The sequence below is a fragment of the Hyla sarda genome, chromosome 2 (genome assembly GCF_029499605.1).
Source record: "Hyla sarda isolate aHylSar1 chromosome 2, aHylSar1.hap1, whole genome shotgun sequence".
In the NCBI taxonomy this organism is placed as follows: domain Eukaryota; kingdom Metazoa; phylum Chordata; class Amphibia; order Anura; family Hylidae; genus Hyla; species Hyla sarda.
This window is the reverse complement of record NC_079190.1, coordinates 59702057-59724733: the sequence shown is the minus strand read 5'-3', so window position 1 is coordinate 59724733 and position 22677 is coordinate 59702057. Positions and strand designations below refer to the sequence as shown.

At 43.6% G+C, this 22677-nt stretch overlaps 1 protein-coding gene across 4 annotated transcripts in view; it reads right to left on the bottom strand.

Annotated features, from left to right (window-relative positions):
• Window positions 1-22677, bottom strand: part of RXFP2 (relaxin family peptide receptor 2) — a 430781-nt gene that overhangs the window by 213750 nt on the left and 194354 nt on the right. The gene's annotated exons all lie outside the window — the stretch shown is intronic.

Here is a 22677-nt window from a genome sequence, read left to right as displayed (position 1 = left end):
TTCGTGATGAGGTCCGATGCACATTAGGAGAGGTTCCGTGCGGTAACGCACGGTACAGTCCAATCTTTCATTGTTAACACAATTGATGTAGAGGGGTCTGGCGAGACTGGTCACCGGGATGTTGAACCTGTTGATGAGAGAGGCCAAAATAAAATTTCCTGCAGATCCGGAATCCAAGAAGGCCATAGTAGAGAAGGAGAAGGTAGAGGAAGATATCCGCACAGGCACAGTAAGGCGTGGAGAAGCAGAGTTGACATCAAGAACTGTCTCACCTTTCTGCGGAGTCAGCGTACGTCTTTCCAGGCGGGGAGGACGGATAGGACAATCCTTCAGGAAGTGTTCGGTACCGGCACAGTACAGGCACAGATTCTCCATGCGGCGTCGTGTCCTCTCTTGAGGTGTCAAGCGAGACTGGTCAACTTGCATAGCCTCCACGGCGGGAGGCACAGGAACGGATTGCAGAGGACCAGAGGAGAGAGGAGCCGGGGAGAAAAAACGCCTCGTGCGAACAAAGTCCATATCCTGGCGGAGCTCCTGACGCCTTTCGGAAAAACGCATGTCAATGCGGGTGGCCAGATGAATAAGTTCATGCAGGTTAGCAGGAATTTCTCGTGCGGCCAGAACATCTTTAATGTTGCTGGATAGGCCTTTTTTAAAGGTCGCGCAGAGGGCCTCATTATTCCAGGATAATTCGGAGGCAAGAGTACGGAATTGGATGGCGTACTCGCCAACAGAAGAATTACCCTGGACCAGGTTCAGCAGGGCAGTCTCAGCAGAAGAGGCTCGGGCAGGTTCCTCAAAGACACTTCGAATCTCCGTGAAGAAGGAGTGTACAGAGGCAGTGACGGGGTCATTGCGGTCCCAGAGCGGTGTGGCCCATGACAGAGCTTTCCCAGACAGAAGGCTGACTACGAAAACCACCTTAGACCTTTCAGTAGGAAACTGGTCCGACATCATCTCCAAGTGCAGGGAACATTGCGAAAGAAAGCCACGGCAAAACTTAGAGTCCCCATCAAATTTATCCGGCAAGGATAATCGTAGGCCGGAAGCGGCCAGTCGCTGCGGAGGAGGTGCAGGAGCTGGCGGAGGAGATGATTGCTGAAGCTGTGGTAGTAGCTGCTGTAGCATCACGGTCAGTTGAGACAGCTGGTGGCCTTGTTGCGCTATCTGTTGCGACTGCTGGGCGACCACCGTGGTGAGGTCGGCGACAACTGGCAGTGGGACTTCAGCGGGATCCATGGCCGGATCTACTGTCACGCTTCGGCTGGCAGGAGGTGGATCCTCTGTGCCAGAGAGGGATTGGCGTGGACCGTGCTGGTGGACCGGTTCTAAGTTGCTACTGGTATTCACCAGAGCCCGCTGCAAAGCGGGATGGTCTTGCAGCGGCGGTAGCAACCAGGTCGTATCCACCAGCAACGGCTCAACCTCTCTGACTGCTGAAGATAGGCGCGGTACAAGGGAGTAGACAAGAGCAAGGTCGGACGTAGCAGAAGGTCGGGGCAGGCAGCAAGGATCGTAGTCAGGGGCAACGGCAGGAGGTCTGGAACACAGGCTAGGAACACACAAGGAAATGCTTTCACTGGCACAATGGCAACAAGATCCGGCGAGGGAGTGCAGGGGAAGTGAGGTATAAATAGGGAGTGCACAGGTGAACACACTAATTAAGCCAACTGCGCCAATCAGTGGCGCAGTGGCCCTTTAAATTGCAGAGACCCGTCGCGCGCGCGCCCTAAGGAGCGGGGCCGCGCGCGCCGGGACAAGACCGACGGAGAGCGAGTCAGGTACGGGAGCCGGGATGCGCATCGCGAGCGGGCGCCTCCCGCATCGCGAATCGCATCCCGGCTGGGAGAGGTATCGCAGCGCACCCGGTCAGCAGGTCTGACCGGGGCGCTGCAATTGCGAGGATGTTGCGAGCGCTCCGGGGAGGAGCGGGGACCCGGAGCGCTCGGCGTAACACGTACTAATTTGGTTAAAAAGTTTGTGATTTTTTTTAAGCGCAACAATAATATAAAAGTATATAATAATGAGTATCATTTTAATTGTATTGACCCTCAGAATAAAGAACACATGTCATTTTTACCATAAATTGTACGGCGTGAAAACAAAACCTTCCAAAATTAGCAAAATTGCGTTTTTTGTTTTAATTTCCCCACAAAAATAGTGTTTTTTGGTTGCGCCATACATTTTATGATATAATGAGTTATGTCATTACAAAGGAAAACTGGTCGCGCAAAAAACAAGCCCTCATACTAGTCTGTGGATGAAAATATAAAAGAGTTATGATTTTTAGAAGGCGAGGAGGAAAAAATGAAAACGTAAAAATTAAATTGTCTGAGTCCTTAAGGCCAAAATGGGCTGAGTCCTTAAGGGGTTAAAGGGGTAGTCTGCAATGGGAGCACCGAAGAGACCTGAGTGTTGCACTCGGATATCTCCGGCTTTTACATTGAAATAAATGGAAAGTGTTCCTCTCAGAGAGTCAGGGTGCCAGGCAGGAGATTGCCAGACTACCCCTTTAATGTGTCAGAGGAAGTGATCTATCCTGGGTCAGCTGACTTCCTGTAAACTACAGAATGACATCATCACCTATTAGAGGTGTCCTGACAGGTCTTAGATTTCCCTTCCTACCCAGCTCCATCTGTATACTGCTACTGCTATAGCTATGGGATCAGGTTATACAGTATTTATATACTTCCTCTGAGGTTTTTTTCACACGTTGCGTTTTTCCTGTTCTTTTTTGCCATAAATTTTCTATTTTATTGCAATTGTGAAAATCTTGGTAAAGACAAGTAGTTTGCACTGAAAATTTGGAATATTGCTGCAAAAACACAGCCAAATCACAGTAGAAAAATGTGTGAAAAATTCAGTGTATGAAAGCAGCCTAAATACTTCATCAACAGATGGATTTGAATACAGGACCATGTAATAGATGAATAGTAAGTGAGATCTCTCCAGAGAGGAACTATCCGATCAGTGCTTGTATAACCGCAGCTATAGTGTGGACTAGACCAATATAAAAGGCTCAATCACAGTCACCAAACGCGTTTCGGGGTTCAAAGCAGATTAGTAGTGCCCCTTCCTACACCACTGAGGAAGGGGCACTACTAATCTGCTTTGAACCCTGAAACGCGTTTGGTGACTGTGATTGAGCCTTTTATATTGGTCTAGTTCACACTACAGCTGCGGTTATACAAGCACTGATCGGATAGTTCCTCTCTGGAGAGATCTCACTTACTATTCATCTATTACATGGTCCTGTATTCAAATCCATCTGTTGAACCGGTGCAGAGCCCTCCATCATTGGATTAATATTTTCATCTGCATGCATCATTGTTATCCAACGTCATCTAGTATCAACTAACCTCCCGCACAAGGTCAGCTGACCTGCCATCAGCTGACCTGCTACGTCAGACGCCAAGAGTTAACTCGCCGGTGAGAGCGGCTGGATATTCTGCGACCAACATTCCGCCCCGGCTAGAGTACACCTGACGCCAAGGGACAGCTCGCCAGTGAGAACGGCTGTATATCCTGTGACCATCACGCCGCCCCGGCTAGAGCGCATTTGTCCATCGCCCATCTGTCCACCAGCGGTGCGGTGAGTGGCACAATCGTGCCAGTGATTTTATTTCTATTTGCAGGCCATTTGGCTGTGGAGTGGAGAAACCGGCAACAGCGATCTAATTCTAATACCCACTATACAAAAAATTCATATGTTATAATCATATACAGCATACGATCTTTTTGCAGGACATTGTTTTAGGCCAATTGTAGGATCTACCCTACAGGACATAACTCCATCATCTATAGGACTGTCACTTTTCATTTACAGGACTTTTTGCATTTTTTATTATTATTTTTTCTATCAAGTCATTTTCTTTCCAGGAGGAACGTTTTATATTTATTTTTATTTTTATTTTTTGTGCACATTGAATTTACTACCATTCTGATCAGAGTAACACTGTATGTCACATCATCACCCAGTGTATCATTATACGGCTGTTAGCCATAATAGATACATTTGTTATTAGGAGTACCTTTCGCTCTGTAGTGTAATAACTTGTTGCATTTTTTATATTTATTACTTTTTAACCAATTGTGCGCCACCGTAGGGCCCTGCGGGAACGCATGATTTAATATATATTAAATATCATTTATATACCAATTGTGTTTTTTTTTTTTTTTTTCTCTATTATTGATACCAGACATCCCCCATTAATCTTTTTTGGTATTGAGCTGAGGACTAATATCCTATTTTTATCAGATTTGTAAATTACTTCTATTAAAATATCTTAATCTTTCCTGTACTTATTAGCTGCTGAATACTACAGAGGAAGTTCTTTTCTTTTTGGAACACAGTTCTCTCTGTTGACATCACGAGCACAGTGCTCTCTGCTGACATCTCTGTCCATTTTAAGAACTGTCCAGAGCAGCATATGTTTTCTATGGGGATTTTCTCCTACTCTGGACAGTTCTTAAAATGGACAGCAGCGGTCAGCAGAAAGCACTGTGGTCATGACATCAGAGAAATCCAAAAAAAAGCATTTCCTCTGTAGCATACAGCCCATAAAATGTATTGGAAGCATTAAGATTTTTTAATAGAAGTCATTTACAAATCTGTTTAACTTTCTGGCACCAGTTGATTTAAAAAATAAAAGTTTTCCACCGGAGTACCCCTTTAAATCACTTTCTCGTCATGGCAATATCAAAACTTCACATAATGGAAACTGACCGCAACCCAATTATGAGTCTGTATTATGCGTTATCATTTAGCACCAGCAGCCAAATTAGATGAAATGCAATGATAAAACTCCACTCCCTCTCTGTGCAAAGCCAGGGGATTCATGGGAAATGTAGACAGCATTGGAAATCATTTTAGTTATGAAATGGGAGAAATTTATAAAAACCTGTGCAGAGTAAAAGTTGCCCAGTTGCCCATAGCAACCAATAAGATCACTTCTTTCATCTTTTACAGGCCTCTTTAAAAATGAATGAAGCAATCTAATTGGTTGCTATGGGCAACTGCTCCGTTCTTCCTCTGCACAGGTTTTAATAAATCTCCCCGAATATGCCTTCTCATGCCTGCCACACCAGCCAAAACAGGTAAACGCAAGGCATATGTGGTGGCCCAATATAGGAGTTACACCCCTGTACCCTTGCTGTCCTGTCTGGCGGACTCTATTGCAGTGTTCCCGGGGTCTACATCCCTCTTATGGACTGTCAAGTGTTAAATATGCAATATTGTCTTATATTATGTGTTGGTTAACCCCTTAAGGTTTTTCCGTTTTTGCACTTTCGTTTTTTCCTCCTTACCTTTTAAAAATCATAACCCTTTCAATTTTCCAACTAAAAATCCATATGATGGCTTATTTTTTGCGTCGCCAATTCTACTTTGCAGTGACATTAGTCATTTTACCCAAAAATGCAGGGCGAAACAGAAAAAAAAATCATTGTGCGACAAAATCGAAGTAAAAATGCCATTTTGTAACTTTTGGGGGCTTCCGTTTCTACGCAGTGCATATTTAGGTAAAAATTACACCTTATCATTATTCTGTAGGTCCATACGGTTAAAATGATACCCACTTATATAGGTTTGATTTTGTCGCACTTCTGGAAAAAATCATAACTACATGCAGGAAAATTTATACGTTTAAAAATGTCATCTTCTGACCCCTATAACTTTTTTATTTTTCCATGTATGGGGTGGTATGAGGACTCATTTTTTGCGCCGTGATCTGAAGTTTTTATCGGTAGGATTTTTGTTTTGATCGGACTTTTTGATCACTTTTTATTCATTTTTTAATGGTATAAAAAGTGACCAAAATGCGCTTTTTTTGACATTGGAATTTTTTTGCGCGTACGCCATTGCCTGTACGGTTTAATTAATGATATATTTTTATAGTTCGGACATTTACGCACCCGGCGATACCACATATGTTTATTTATTTATTTTTTTACACTGTTTTATTTTTTTAATGGGAAAAGGGGGGTGATTCAAACTTTTATTAGGGAAGGGGTTAAATGACCTTTATTAACACTTTTTTTTTTACATTTTTTTTGCAGTGTTATAGGTCCCATAGGGACCTATAACACTGCACACACTGATCTTTTACACAGATCACAGGCGTGTATTAACACGCCTGTGATCAGTGCTATCGGCGCTTGACTGCTCCTGCCTGGATCTCAGGCACGGAGCAGTCATTCGCCGATCGGACACCGTAAGGGCCCTCCCGGTGTCCGGTCAGCTGTTCGGGACGCCGCGATTTCACCACGGCGGTCCCGAACAGCCCGACTGAGCAGCCGGGTCACTTTCACTTTCACTTTAGAAGCGGCGGTAAGCTTTGACCGCCACTTCTAAAGGGTTAATACTGCACATTGCCGCGATTGTTGATGAGCACCGGGACCCACGCGATATGATGCAGGATCCCGGCGCGATCCCACTTCATATCGCGGGAGCCGGCGCAGGACGTAAATATACGTCCTGCGTCGTTAAGGGGTTAATCTTTTGAGGCACCTCATATATAAACTAAGGCAGGAACTAGTTCAGGGAGTTTAGATGAGTCTGAGGATCAGAACAGTCAAGACCTGAGAGTGTCTGGTGTCCTAAAGAGACCCAAGGCCTATCCACCCAGCCACGCTTCCACTAACCAAGTGCCCCACAGGTGAACATCAATGCCTGGTGAGCTACACAAGGGGTGAAGTCTAGTCAGTCCTAGTCAAGTCTGTCTCAATTCAGCGTGGGTCTACAGCATTCTGTCCAAGTCCACTACAAGTCCCAGTGAGTCCGCAAGTCTCTAAAGTCACTGGTTACCTCAATGTGCCTAACTGAGCTGTAAAGACTATTCCATCTATCTGCCTCAGTAAAGCTGCCGTTGTTCCGTAACTTGGCGTCTGAGTCATTATTTGCCCCATGCCTAGCCCAGGATTCAGCGGCTATACATCAGGTGGTGCAGAGCTTAACCACGCCCTGGCATCACGAATACAAGGGGTTAATGCCATCTGCCCCTAGGGTTATAACATCTTCCCTCATCACACCCTCACCACACATATACAAGAACCTCTACATTATTCTCTAAGAACAGCCGAAGCCATACTATGTAAGCAAAGAAAAAATTGGAACTTTTGAGGTTAAAAATGCTTAGTCAATTTATAAAATACTATGTAAAGTTCTATATTCCAGTTCTATACCATCTTCGAGATATGAATGCATAGTCAGTGAATGAGAACGTTCCTTCTCACAGGCTGCACAGTATAAAGCTCATCCAGCTAGGAAATGTTCTGTGAGATAAAAAGCCTGGACTCAAGACTAATACACTGAAACCAAAACTGGCAAGTTTTTCTTAACCCCTTAAGGGCTTAGCCCTTTTTCACCTTAATGACTCGGACGTTTTTTGCAATTCTGACCACTGTCACTTTAAACATTAATAACTCTGGAATGCTTTTAGTTATCATTCTGATTCCGAGATTTTTTTTTTCGTGACATATTCTACTTTAACATAGTGGTATAATTTTGTGGTAACGTGCATCCTTTCTTGGTGAAAAATCCCCAAATTTGATGAAAAATTAGAAAATTTTGCATTTTTCTAACTTTGAAGCTCTCTGCTTTTAAGGAAAATGGATATTCCAAATATTTTTTTTTATTCACATTTCCAATATGTCAACTTTATATTTGCATCATAAAATTGACGTGTTTTTACTTTTGGAAGACACCAGAGGGCTTCAAAGTTAAGCAGCAATTTTCCAATTTTTCACAAAATTTTTAAACTCGCTTTTTTTCAGGGACCAGTTCAGGTTTGAAGTGGATTTGAAGGGTCTTCATATTAGAAATACCCCACGAATTACCCCATTATAAAAACTACACCCCCCAAAGTATTCAAAATGACATTCAGTCAGCGTTTTAACCCTTTAGGTGTTTCACAGGAATAGCAGCAAAGTGAAGGAGAAAATTCCCAATCTTCATTTTTTACACTCGCATGTTCTTGTAGACCCAATTTTTGAATTTTTACAAGAGGTAAAAGGAGAAAATTTATACTTATATTTGTAACCCAATTTCTCTCGAGTAAGGACATACCTCATATATCTATGTAAAGTGTTCGGCGGGCGCAGTAGAGGGCTCAGAAGCAAAGGAGTGACAAGGGGATTTTGGAGAGTATGTTTTTCAGAAATGGTTTTTTGGGGGCATGTTGCATTTAGGAAGCCCCTATGGTGCCAGAACAGCAAAAAAAAAACACATGGCATACCATTTTGGAAACTTGACCCCTTGAGGAACGTAACAAGGAATAAAGTGAGCCTTAATACCCCACAGGTGTTTCACGACTTTTGCATACGTAAAAAAATAAATAAATAAATTTAACAAAAATGTGTTTCCCCCCAAATTTCACATTTTTGCAAGGGTTAATAGTAGAAAATACCCCCCAAAATTTGTAACCCCATCTCTTCTGAGTATGGAGGTACCCCATAAGTTGGCCTGAAGTGCACTACGGGCGAACTACAATGCTCAGAAGAGGAGTCATATTTGGCTTTTTGAGACCAAATTTTGCTCGCGGGGCATGTCGCATTTAGGAAGCCCCTATGGTGCCAGGACAGCAAAAAAAAACACATGGCATACCATTTTGGAAACTAAACCCCTCGGTGAATGTAACAAGGGGCTAAGTGAACCTTTATACCCCACAGGTGTTTCACGACTTTTGCATATGTAAAAAAAAATGTGTATATGTAGTGTTTTTTACTTTTTATTTTATTTTGTGGTAGTGTAATGTAGTGTTTTTAGGGTACAGTCACATGGGCGGGGGTTCACAGTAGTTTCTCGCTGGCAGTTTGAGCTGCGGCAGCTCAAACTTGCAGCCGGATACTTACTGTAAACCTCCGTCCATGTGAGTGTACCCTGTACATTCACATTGGGGGGGGGGGGGCATCCAGCTGTTGCAAAACTACAACTCCCAGCATGCGCTGACAGACTGTACATGCTGAGAGTTTTAGTTTTGCAACAGCTGTAGGCACACTGGTTATGTATCACTGAGTTTGTGACCTTACTCAGTGTTTCACAACCAGTGTGCCTCCAGCTGTTGCAAAACTACAACTCCCAGCATATATGGTGCATGCTGGGAGTTGTAGTTTGCAACAGCTGGAGGCACACCGGTTGTGAAAAACTGAGTTAGGTAAAAAAAAAAACTCTGAGTTTCACATCCAGTGTGCATTCAGCTGTTGCAAAACTACAACTCTCAGCAGTCACCGTCAGCCAATGGACATGCTGGGAGTTGTAGTTATGCAACCAGCAGATGCACCACTACAACTCCCAGCATGCACTTTAGCTGTTTGTGCAAGCTGGGAGTTGTAGTTATACAACAACTGAAGGTACACTTTTCCATAGAAAAAATGTGCCTCCAGCTGTTGCAAAACTATAAGTCCCAGAATGCCCATAAGGGAATTCTGGGAGTTGTGGTGGTCTGCCTCCTGCTGTTGCATAACTACAGCTCCCAGCATGCCCTTTTTGCATGCTGGGAGCTGCTGCTAAGCAACAGCAGGAGGCTGTCACTCACCTGCTGCTGCTCTGCTGCATGTCAGTCCCTCGCCGCCGCCGTCGCTCCTGGGGCCCCGATCCCAACAGGGATGCCGGGGATCAGGGTCCCCAGCACCCGGGGTCTTCTTCCCGCACCCACTCACGTCCTCCGGAAGAGGGACGGAACGGGTTGCGGGAATGACACCCGCAGCAGGCGCCCGGATTGGTCGGCCGATAAACCGGCCGACGAATCAGGGCGATCGTGAGGTGGCACCAGTGCCACCTCACCCCTGCAGGCTATGGCTGTTCGGGGCCATCAGAGACGGCCCCGATCAGCCAGTAATTCCGGGTCACTGGGTCACTGGAGACCCGATTGACCCGGAATCGCCGCAGATCGCTGGACTGAATTGTCCAGCGATCTGCGGCCATCACTGACATAGAGGGGGGGGCATAATGACCCCCCTGGGCGATATGCCGGGATGCCTGCTGAACGATTTCAGCAGGCATCCGGCTCCGGTCCCCAGCCGGCTAGCGGTGGGGACCGGAATTCCCACGGGTGTATGGATACGCCCTGCGTCCTTAAGGACTCGGAATGCAGGGCATATCCATACGCCCTGCGTCCTGAAGAGGTTAAAGGGGTATACCGGCCAAAGACATCTTATCCCATGACACCCTCCCATAGACATGAATGGAGAGGGCATGATGTGACCTCACGAGGGGACGTGGCATGACGTTACACAGGGTTGCCAATTTTCTTGCAAAAAAATACCGGCCATACAAATTTGAGTAATTAATTATCTATGCTTAACATCACAGGATGCACAATTTTGTCCAAGTCTGACCCCTCCCTTTTATGGGGATATATGAGAGCTCATATTTTGTGCCCCGATCTGTAGTTTTTAACAGTACCATTTTTGTTTTGATGTGACTTTTTGATCCCTTTTTTTTTTTTTTTAAATCAGGAGTTGCATTTAGTTACTAACTACAACTCCCAGCAGGCCCTGATACCGCCTGTGGCTCAGCAGCTGCTCCAAAAGGAAAACTACAACTCCCAGCATGTTGGACTATATAGTAGTATATAGTATAGGTCAGTGATTTCCAACTAGGGGTACCTCCAGCTGTTGCAAAACTACAAGTTGTAGTTTTGCAACAGCTGGAGTCGTTCTGGTTGGGAAACACTGGTATAGGTTATGGAGCAACATTCCCAGAGTTGGAGGATTGGTTGGATAAATACCGGCTATTGCATTGCCGGTATATTTAATATAAAAATACCGGCAGGGTGGCCAAAATACCGGCTGTGCCGGTAAAATACTTGCCAGGTGGCAACCTTAACCCCTTAAGGACCGAGCCATTTTATACCTTAAGGACCGGAGCGTTTTTTGCAATTCTGACCACTGTCACTTTAAACATTAATAACTCTGGGATGCTTTTAGTTATCATTCTGATTCCGAGACAGTTTTTCCGTGACATATTCTACTTTAACTTAGTGGTAAAATTTTATGGTAACTTGCATCCTTTCTTGGTGAAAAATCCCAAAATTTGATGAAAAAAATGAAAATTTTGCATTTTTCTAACTTTGAAGCTCTCTGCTTGTAAGGAAAATGGATATTCAAAATATATTTTTGTTGGGTTCACATATACAATATGTCTACTTTATGTTTGCATCATAAAATTTATGAGTTTTTACTTTTGGAAGACACCATAGGGCTTCAAAGTTCAGCAGCAATTTTGAAATTTTTCACAAAATTTTCAAACTCACTATTTTTCAGGGACCAGTTCAGTTTTGAAGTGGATTTGAAGGGTCTTCATATTAGAAATACCCCATAAAAGACCCCATTATAAAAACTACACCCCCTAAAGTATTCAAAAAAACATTCAGTAAGTGTATTAACCCTTTAGGTGTTTCACAGGAATAGTAGCAAAGTGAAGGAGAAAATTCAAAATCTTCATTTTTTACACTCGCATGTTCTTGTAGACCCAATTTTTGCAAGGGAAAAAAAGGAGAAAATTTTTACTTGTATTTGAAACCCAATTTCTATCGAGTAAGCACATACCTCATATGTCTATGTTTATTGTTCGGCGGGCGCAGTAGAGGGCTCAGAAGGGAAGGAGCGACAAATGGTTTTTGGGGGGCATGCCGCATTTAGGAAGCCCCTATGGTGCCAGGACAGCAAAAAAAAACACATGGCATACCATTTTGGAAACTAGACCCCTCAGGGAACGTAACAAGGGGTAAAGTGAACCTTAATACCCTACAGGTGTTTCACGACTTTTGCATATGTAAAAAAAATATATATTTTTTTTACCTAAAATGCTTGGTTTCCCAAAAATTTTACATTTTTAAAAAGGGTAATAGCAGAAAATACCCCCCAAAATTTGAAGCCCAATTTCTCCCGATACAGAAAACACCTTGCATGGGGGTGAAAAGTTCTCTGCTGGCGCACTACAGGTCTCAGAAGAGAAGGAGTCACATTTGGCTTTTTGAAAGCAAATTTTGCTCTGGGGGCATGCCGCATTTAGGAAGCCCCTATGGTGCCAGAACAGCAAAAAAAACACATGGCATACCATTTTGGAAACTAGACCCCTCGGGGAACGTAACAAGGGGTAACGTGAACCTTAATGCCCTACAGGTGTTTCACAACTTTTGCATATGTAAAAAAAAAAAAAAATTTTTACCTAAAATGCTTGTTTTCCCAAAATGTTTACATTTTTAAAAAGGGTAATAGCGGAAAATACCCCCCAAAATTTGAAGCCCAATTTCTCCCGATTCAGAAAACACCCCATATGGGGGTGAAAAGTGCTCTGCTGGCGCACTACAGGTCTCAGAAGAGAAGGAGTAACATTTGGCTTTTTGAAAGCAAATTTTGCTCTGGGGGCATGCCGCATTTAGGAAGCCCCTATGGTGCCAGAACAGCAAAAAAAAAACACATGGCATACCATTTTGGAAACTAGACCCCTCGGGGAATGTAACAAGGGGTAATGTGAACCTTAATACCCTACAGGTGTTTCACGACTTTTGCATATGTAAAAAAAAAAATTTTTTTTACCTAAAATGCTTGTTTTCCCAAAATGTTTACATTTTTAAAAAGGGTAATAGCGGAAAATACCCCCCAAAATTTGAAGCCCAATTTCTCCCGATTCAGAAAACACCCCATATGGGGGTGAAAAGTGCTCTGCTGGCGCACTACAGGTCTCAGAAGAGAAGGAGTAACATTTGGCTTTTTGAAAGCAAATTTTGCTCTGGGGGCATGCCGCATTTAGGAAGCCCCTATGGTGCCAGAACAGCAAAAAAAAAACACATGGCATACCATTTTGGAAACTAGACCCCTCGGGGAACGTAACAAGGGGTAATGTGAACCTTAATACCCTACAGGTGTTTCACGACTTTTGCATATGTAAAAAAATATATATTTTTTTTACCTAAACTGCTTGGTTTCCCAAAATTTTTACAATTTTAAAAAGGGTAATAGCAGAAAATACCCCCCAAAATTTGAAGCCCAATTTCTCCCGATTCAGAAAACACCCCATATGGGTGTGAAAAGTGCTCTGCTGGCGCACTACAGGTCTCAGAAGAGAAGGAGTCACATTTGGCTTTTTGAAAGCGAATTTTGCTCTGGGGGCATGCCGCATTTAGGAAGCCCCTATGGTGCCAGGACAGCAAAAAAAAATAACACATGGCATACCATTTTGGAAACTAGACCCCTCGGGGAACGTAACAAGGGGTAATTTGAACCTTAATACCCTACAGGTGTTTCACGACTTTTGCATATGTTAAAAAAATATATTTTTTTTACCTAAAATGCTTGTTTTCCCAAAAATTTTACATTTTTTAAAAGGGTAATAGCAGAAAATACCCCCCAAAATTTGAAGCCCAATTTCTCCCGAGTACGGCGATACCCCATATGTGACCCTAAACTGTTGCCTTGAAATACGACAGGGCTCCAAAGTGAGAGCGCCATGCGCATTTGAGGCCTAAATTAGGGACTTGCATAGGGGTGGACATAGGGGTATTCTACGCCAGTGATTCCCAAACAGGGTGCCTCCAGCTGTTGTAAAACTCCCAGCATGCCTGGACAGTCAACGGCTATCTGGCAATACTGGGAGTAGTTGTTTTGCAACAGCTGGAGGCTCCGTTTTGGAAACAGAGGCATACCAGACGTTTTTCATTTTTATTGGGGAGGGGGGTTGTATAGGGGTATGTGTATATGTAGTGTTTTTTACTTTTTATTTTATTTTGTGTTAGTGTAGTGTAGTGTTTTTAGGGTACAGTCGCATGGGCGGGGGTTCACAGTAGTTTCTCGCTGGCAGTTTGAGCTACGGCAGAAAATTTGACGCAGCTCAAACTTGCAGCCGGATACTTACTGTAATCCTCCGCCCATGTGAGTGTACCCTGTACATTCACATTGGGGGGGGGGGGGGAACATCCAGCTGTTGCAAAACTACAACTCCCAGCATGTACGGTCTATCAGTGCATGCTGGGAGTTGTAGTTTTGCAACAGCTGGAGGCACACTGGTTGTGAAACACCGAGTTTGGTAACAAACTCAGTGTTTTGCAACCAGTGTGCCTTCAGCTGTTGCAAAAGCTACAACCCCCAGCATGTACGGACAGCGGAAGGGCATGCTGGGTGTTGTAGTTATGCAACAGCTGGAGGCATACTACTTTGGCTGGGGATGCTGGGGATTGTAGTTATGCAACAGCTGGAGACACACTGGTTTGCTACTTAACTCAGTGTGCCTTCAGCTGTTGCAAAACTACAACTCTCAGCAGTCACCAACAGCCAACGGGCATGCTGGGAGTTGTAGTTATGCAACCACCAGATGCACCACTACAACTCCCGGCATGCACTTTAGCTGATTGTGCAAGCTGGGAGTTGTAGTTACACAACAGCTGAAGGTACACTTTTACATAGAAAGAATGTGCCTCCAGCTGTTGCAAAACTACAAGTCCCAGCATGCCCTTTTTGCATGCTGGGAGCTGTTGCTAAGCAACAGCAGGAGGCTGTCACTCACCTCCAACGATCCAGCAGCACAGGTCAGTCCCTCGTCGTCTCCGCCGCCGCCGCTGCTCCTGGGGCCCCGATCCCAACAGGGGCGCCGGGGATCGGGGTCCCCAGCACCCGGGGTGCACGTCCCGCACCCGCTCACGTCCTCCGGAAGAGGGGCGGAGCGGGTTGCGGGAGTGACACCCTCAGCAGGCGCCCTGATTGGTCGGCCGGTAATCCGGCCGACGAATCAGGGCGATCGTGAGGTGGCACCAGTGCCACCTCACCCCTGCTGGCTCTGGCTGTTCTGGGCCGTCTCTGACGGCCCCGATCAGCCAATAATTCCGGGTCACCGGGTCACTGGAGACCCGATTGACCCGGAATCCGCCGCAGATCGCTGGACTGAATTGTCCAGCGATCTGCGGCCATCGCCGACATGGGGGGTCATAATGACCCCCCTGGGCGATATGCCCCGATGCCTGCTGAACGATTTCAGCAGGCATCGGGGACCGGCTCCGCTCCAGATGGTTGCGGGGGGCCGGTAAAACACATGACGTTCTCATACGTCATGTGTCCTTAAGGACTCGGAAATGGAGACGTATGAGAACGTCATGTGTCCTTAAGGGGTTAAAGGGGTACTCCGGTGAAAAACTTTTTTTTTTTTAAATCAACTGGTGCCAGAAAGTTAAACAGATTTGTACATTACTTCTATTAAACATTTTTAATCCTTCCTGTACTTATTAGCTGCTGAATACTACAGCAGAAATTCTTTTCTTTTTGAAACACAGAGCTGTCTGCTGCCGTCACGAGCACAGTGCTCTCTGCTGACATCTCTGTCCATTTTAGGAACTGTCCAGAGCAGCATGTGTTTTCTATGGGGATTTCCTTTTACTCTGGACAGTTCCTAAAATGGACAGAGATGTCAGCAGAGAGCACTGTGCTCATGATGTCAGCAGGCAGCTCTGAGTTTCAAACAGAAAATAATTTTCACTGTAGTATTCAGCAGCTAATAAGTACAGGAAGGATTAAGATGTTTTAATAGAAGTAATTTACAAATCTGTTTAACTTTCTGGCACCAGTTAATTAAAAAAAAAAAAAGTTTTTCACCGGAGTACCCCTTTATCCCCTTAAGGACCCGGGCTTTTTCCGTTTTTTCATTTTCAATTTTTCCTCCTTAACTTTAAAAAATCATAACTCTTAAAAATTTTCACCTAAAATTATATATAATGGCTTAATTTTTGCGTCACTAATTCTACTTTGTAATGACATTAGTCATTTTACCCAAAAATCTACAGTGAAACGGGAAAAAAAATCAATGTGCGACAAAATTGATGAAAAAACACTATTTTGTAAGTTTTGGGGGCTTCTGTTTTTACGCAGTACATTTTTTGGCAAAATTGATACCTTATCTTTATTCTGTAGGTCCATACGGTAAAAATGATACCCTACTTGTATAGGTTTGAATTTGTATCACTTCCGAAAAAAATCATGAATACATGCAGGAAAATGTATACATTTAAAATGGTCATCTTTTGACCCCTATAACTTTTTTATTTTTCTGTGTTCAGGGCGCTTTGAGGACTAATTTTTTGCGCCGTCATCTGAAGTTTTTAGCGGTACCATTTTTGGTCTGATCAGACTTTTTGATCACTTTTTATTCACTTTTTTGTGGTATAAAAAGTGATCAAAAATGCGCTATTTAGGACTTTGGAATTTTTTTGCGCGTACGCCATTAAACGAGCGGTTTAAAAAGTGGTATATTTTTATAAGTCGGACATTTACGCACGCGGCGATACCACATATGTTTATTTTTATTATTATTTACATAATGTTTTTTTTTTTTTTGGAAATGCCGGGTGATTCAAACTTTTATTAGGGGAAGGGATAATTGAAAGGGTTAATGATTTTTTTACACTTTTCTTATGCAATATTATAGCTCCTATAGGGGGCTATAACATTGCATTAACTGATCTTTACACTGATTGATCCATCTCCATAGGAATGGATCAATCAGTGTTTTCGACGATTGAATGCTCAAGCCTGGATCTCAGGCTTGAAGCATTCATTCGGCGATCGGACAGCACAGGAGAAGGTAAGAAGACCTTCCTCCTGTGCTACAGCTGTTCGGGATGCCGCGATTATACCGCGGCGATCCCGAACAGCTCCCTGAGCTAACCGGCACATTTTACTTTCGTTTTTAGCCACACGGCTAAAGGGTTAATAGCGCGCGGCACAGCGATGTGCCGCGCGCTATTAGAGGCGGGTCCCGGCTTCACTATGATGCCGGGCCCGCCGCGATATGATGCGGGGTCACCGTGTGACCCCGCGTTATATCACAGGACCGGGACCCAGGACCCCATACGTCCTGGGTCCTTAAGAGGTTAATGTCACATCTCCAGTCTCGGAAGCACAGAGGTTTCCGAGACTGGAGCAGCAGCCCAGCATAGAATGTGGATGCTGCACGGAGATCGTAGGGGGTCCCAGCGGCCAGACATCTTATCCAAGATCTATGGTTAGTTTGGAACATCCTCCCTGCTGAGTTCCTTCCAAAACTGTGTGCAGGTCTACATAGAAAAATTGATACTATTCTAAGTGCAAAGGCCGGTCACATCAAACAGTGATCTGATTTAGGATTCTCTTCTATTCATTTACATTGCATTTTGTTAATTGATAAAAATAAACTATTAACACTTCTATTTCTTTTTTAAACATTCTTACTTTGCAGCATTTTGTCTCCAACTTTTGTACCCTACTGTAGGTATTGTATTTTTCCATATGGGTTTTACGCTTATGTGTAATTTTAATTGATATTATAAATATTTAATAAAGATGTTATTTTGAATAGCATACCTGTGCCTGTTTTTTCCTTAATAGGTGTGGATGTTTTATTTATATATTTATTTATTTGTACTTTTACTGTCCTGTACTGTCCTGTCTGAGCAGACTCAAATATATATATATATATATATATATATATATATATATATATATATATATTTGAAAATGTCTGACTTCTTTATTTATTTATTTAAAATAAAAGCCATTCAATCTGAGATAAGAAGGACAGCCTAAGGGTTTATCATAACTTCATGTTATCCATGTTATTTTTTATGTAGATGATGATTAAAGTTGGAATTAATTCATAAAGTCTATCCAGGCTCTTGCTAACTAGAAGTGTTAATGTGTATTTATAAGGTCTCCTGGGTCCCCCATAGAAAATATGGTAGAAAGTTTCCCCTCATATCAGGAAAGCAACGCAGCGTTCAACAAATTATTTCTTCTTTTCTGCAATTAAGTTGAAATGTCTGCTTATTCTAGGTTTATGAGTCCAGTCGGTGGTCTCCTTCAATGATTGATGGCCTTCCTTATATGAGCATGAATACAGAGATAGCTATCAGTCACTGATTAGGACCACCCACTGGATTCCTAAGCCGAAAATGAGCAGATAATTCAATTATGAAGTTACAAGTTCTACTGAATCTTTTTCCACAAAGATATATATCAATCTACTCAGTTCTTCCTGCTCTATAACATGTTGCTTTTTCAATGGGACCGGTTCCCTTTAACCTCTTAAGGACTCAGCCCATTTTCCCCTTAAAGACTAAACACTTTTTTGCAATTCTGACCAGTGTCACTTTATGCATTAATTACTCTAGGATGCTTTTACCATTATTCTACTTTAACATAGTGGTAAATTTGTATTGTTACTTGCATCCTTTCTTGGTGAAAAATCCCCAAATTTCAAAAATTTAGCATTTTTCTTATTTTGAAACTCTCTGCTTGTAAGGAAAATGGATATTCCAAATAAATTTTATATTGATTCACTAATACAATATGTCTACTTTATGTTGGCATCAGAAAGTTGACATGTTTTTACTTTTTGAAGACATTAGAGGGGTTCAAAGTATAGCAGCAATTTTCAAAATGTTCACGAAAATTTCAAAATCTGGATTTTTCAGGGGCAAATTAAGTTTGAAATGGATTTGAGGGGCCTTTCTGTGAGAAATACACAATAAATGACCCCATTATAGAAACTAAACCCCTCAAAGTATTCAAAATGACATTCAGAAAGTTTGTTAACCCTTTAGGTGTTTCACAAGAATAGCAGCAAAGCAGAGGAGAAAAATCTAAATCTGCATTTTTGACACTAACATGTTCTTGTAGTCCCATTATTTTTCATTTTTAAAAGTGGTATAAGGAGAACCCCCCCCCAAATTTGTAGCCCAATTTCTCTCAAGTATGGAAATGCCTCATATGTTGACATAAAGTGCTCTGCAGGGTCACAACATGGCTCAAAGAGAGAAAGAGAAACTGTGGGATTTAAAAAAAAAAATTTGCTGTCATAGTTTTTGGGGGCCATGTTGCATTTAGGAAGCCCCCATGGTGCCAGAACAGCAAAATAACCCCCACATGGCATACTATTTTGTAAACTACACCCCTCAAGGAACGTAACAAGGGGTATAATGAACCTTAACACCTCACAGGTGTTTGAGGACTGTTTGATGACTTTGCCTTGAAGTTGGATATGAAAATGGAAAATTAGATTTTTAACACTAAAATGATTTTGTTGCCCCAAATTTTTCTTTTTCACAAGGGGTAATAGGAGAAAATGGACCCCAAAATTTGAAGCTTAATTTCTCCCGATTAAGAAAATGCCCCATATGTGGAGGTTAAGTGCTCTGCTGGCGCACTACAATGCTCAGAACAGAAGGAGCGCCATTGGACTTTTGGAGAGAGAATTTTGCTGAAATTGAAGTAGGGGGCCATGTGCATTTACAAACCTCCCATGGTGCCAGAACAGCAGAAACCCCCCACATGTGCCACCATTTTGGAAACTACACCCCTCACAGAAATTAATAAGGGGTGCAGTAAGCATTTACACTCCACAGGCTTTGACAGATCTTTGGAACAGTGGGCTTTGCAAATGACTTACATTTTTCATTTTCACGGACCACTGTTCAAAAAATCTGTCAGACACCTGTGGGGTGTAAATGCTCACTGCACCTCTAATTACATTCCTTGATGGGTGTAGTTTCAAAAAATGCGGTCACATGGGGGGGTCCACTGTTCTGGCACCACAGGGGGCTTTGTAAACACACATGGCCTTCAATTCCGGACACATTCTCTCTCCAAAAGCCCAATGGCGCTCCTTCTCTTCTGAGCATTGTAGTTCACCCGCAGAGCACTTTACATCCATATATGGGGCATTTCCATATTTAGAAGAAATGGGGTTAAAATTTGGGGGGGCTTTTTTCCTATTACCCATTGTGAAAATGAAAAATTTGGGATAACAACATTTTGGTGAAAAAAACGCAAATTTTTCATTTTCAAGTCCAACTTTAAATGGTCACTCTCATTAAAAGTATTTTTTGCTATTGCACTCCTTATGGTAAATAAAAAAAGATTTCTAATATACTTTGGTTAAAAAAAAATAAGTTTTCTATGTTTATTTGTGCTTAAAAAAGCTCAAGAGCACATTTCCCCCCATCTTATACACAGACCTAGGACCGAAGCTCAAACACAGGAAGTGCAGCCTGGAGTGCTGAGGGGTGTGTGTCCAACCAACAGTATATGGCAGTTAAGTGTGAGAGAAGCTATGATTGGATGAGGCTGGACCCCCCCTCAGCACTCCAGGCTGCTCTTCCTGTGTTTGGGCTTCGGTTCTAGTTCTGTGTATGTGATGGAGGAAAATGTGGTCTTGAGCATTTTTAAGCACAAATAAAACCTAGAAAACTTTTTTTTTTTTTTAGACAAAGTATATTAGAAATATGTTTTATTTACTATAAGGAGTGCAATAGCAAAAATAAATTTTAATGAGAGTCACCCTTTAACGAAAATTCTTCAAACACCTGTGGGATGTTAAGGCTCACTATACCCCTTGTTACATTCCATGAGGGGTGTAGTTTCCAAAATGTGGGCGTTTTTCTTTTCGCGCTTATGTCAGAACCGCTGTAGCCACCCCTGTGCAAATCACCTCAAATGTACATGGCACTCTCACTCCTGAGCCTTGTTGTGCACCCGCAGAGCATTTTACGTGCACGTAATGGGTATTTCCTTACTCAATTTTTCCTTTTACTTAAAATGAAAAGTATGGGGCAACACTAGCATGTTAGTGTAAAAAAAATATTGTTTTACAATAACATGCTGGAGTAGACCCCAACTTTACCTTTTCATAAGGAGTAAAAGGAGAAAAAGCCCCCCAAAATTTGTTAGGCAATTTCTCCTGAATACGGAAATACCCTATATGTGGCCCTAAACTGTTGCCTTGAAATATGACAGGGCTCCGAAGTGAGAGAGCGCCATGCACATTTGAGGCATGAATTAGGGATTTGCATAGGGACGGACCCGGAGGCAAGAATTAGACTCCTCCGCTATCAAAATTACCCTCTGGCAGTGTTTCCCAAACAGGGTGCCTCCTGCTGTTGCAAAACTCCCAGCATGCCCGGAAAGTCAATGGCTGTCCGGCAACCCTGGAAGGAGTTGTTTTGCAGCAGCAGGAGGCTCCGTTTTAGAAACCATGCCATACCAGACATTTCTCATTTCCATTGGGGGGGGGGGGGGGGGAGTAAATGTGTGGGGGTATGTGTATATGTAGTGCTTTACTCTTTATTTTGTGTAGTGTAGTGTTTTTAGGGTACATTCACACGGGCAGGGGTTCACAGCGAGTTTCCCGCTAGGAGTTTGAGCTGCAGCGGAAAGTTTGCTGAATCTCAAACTTGCAGCGAGAAACTCACTGTAAACCCCCGCCAATGTGAATGTACCCTGTACATTCACATGGGGGGGGGGAGGGGAATAAACCTCCAGCTGTTGCAAAACTACAACTCCCAGCAGGCCCTTTGGCTGTCCATGCATGCTGGGGGTTCTAGTTATGCAACAGCTGGAGGCACAGTGGTTGCAAAACACTGAGAGTTTGTTACTTAACTCAAAGTTTCGCAACCAGTATGCCTCCAGCTGTTGCAAAAGTACAACTCCCAGCATGTACGGACAGCCAACGGGCATACTGGGAGTTGTAGTTTGCAACATCTGGAGGCACACTGGTTGCGAAACACTGAGTTAGGTAACAAACTCTGTGTTTTGCAACCAGTGTGCCTTCAGCTGTTGCAAAAACTACAACTTTCAGCATGCAGTGACAGCTGAAGGGCACGCTGGAACCTGTAGTTATGCAACAGCTGGAGGCACACTACTGCAACTTCCAGCATGCCCTTTGGCTGTCCGTGCATGCTGGGGGTTGTAGTTATGCAACAGCTGGAGGCACACTGTTTGTAAAACACTGAGTTTGTTACTTAACACAGTGTTTCCTAACCTGTGTGCCTCCAGCTGTTGCAAAACTACAACTCCCAGTATGCATGGTCTGTCAGTGCATGCTGGGAGTTATAGTTTTGCAACAGCTGGAGGCACACGGGTTGGGAAACAATGAGTTAGGAAACAGACGATGTTTCCCATCCAGTGTGCCTCCAGTTGTTGCAAAACTACAGCTCCCAGCATGCCCAGACAGCTGAAGGGCATGTTGGGACTTGTAGTTATGCAGCAACTGGAAGAAAACAGTTTGGAGACCACTGTGTAGTGGTGTCCAAACTGTAGCCCTCCAGATGTTGCAAAACTACAACTCCAAGCATGCTCAGACTGCCCATGCATGCTGGGAGTTGTAGTCTGGCAACGTCTGAAGGGCCAGTTGTTTCCAAACTACCACTCCCAGCATGCTTGAGCAATTTGTTCATGCTTAGAGTTGTAGTTTTGCAACATCTGGCACGCTACAGTTTAGGCACCACTGTATAGTGGTCTCCAAACTGTGGCCCTCCAGATGTTGCCTTTGGCTGTTTGGGCATGCTGGAAGTTGTAGTTTGGCAACTCTTAGAAGGCAGCAGTGAAGATCACTTACCCCTGAACTTCACTGCTGCTTCGACCACTGCTCCGCCGCCGCCTCATACTGCCGCCGATCCCGCTGCTGCCTGCAACTGCCCACTGCGATCGATGGTCCCGCCGCCTGCTCCTGCACTCCGGTACTCGCCACCATCTTCTCCTCACTCTGCCCTGACATCCAGGGGCAGGCAGAGCGGGGATTTCTACTTTGACCCTCCCGCCCCCAACTGTCATTGGTCGGTTATTCCTAACGGATAAATGGCAGGGGATAGGAGGAGGTGGTTCTCTCCTATCCTTCAGGATGGTTGGAGCTGTCCCTGACAGCTCCGATCATCCCTATTT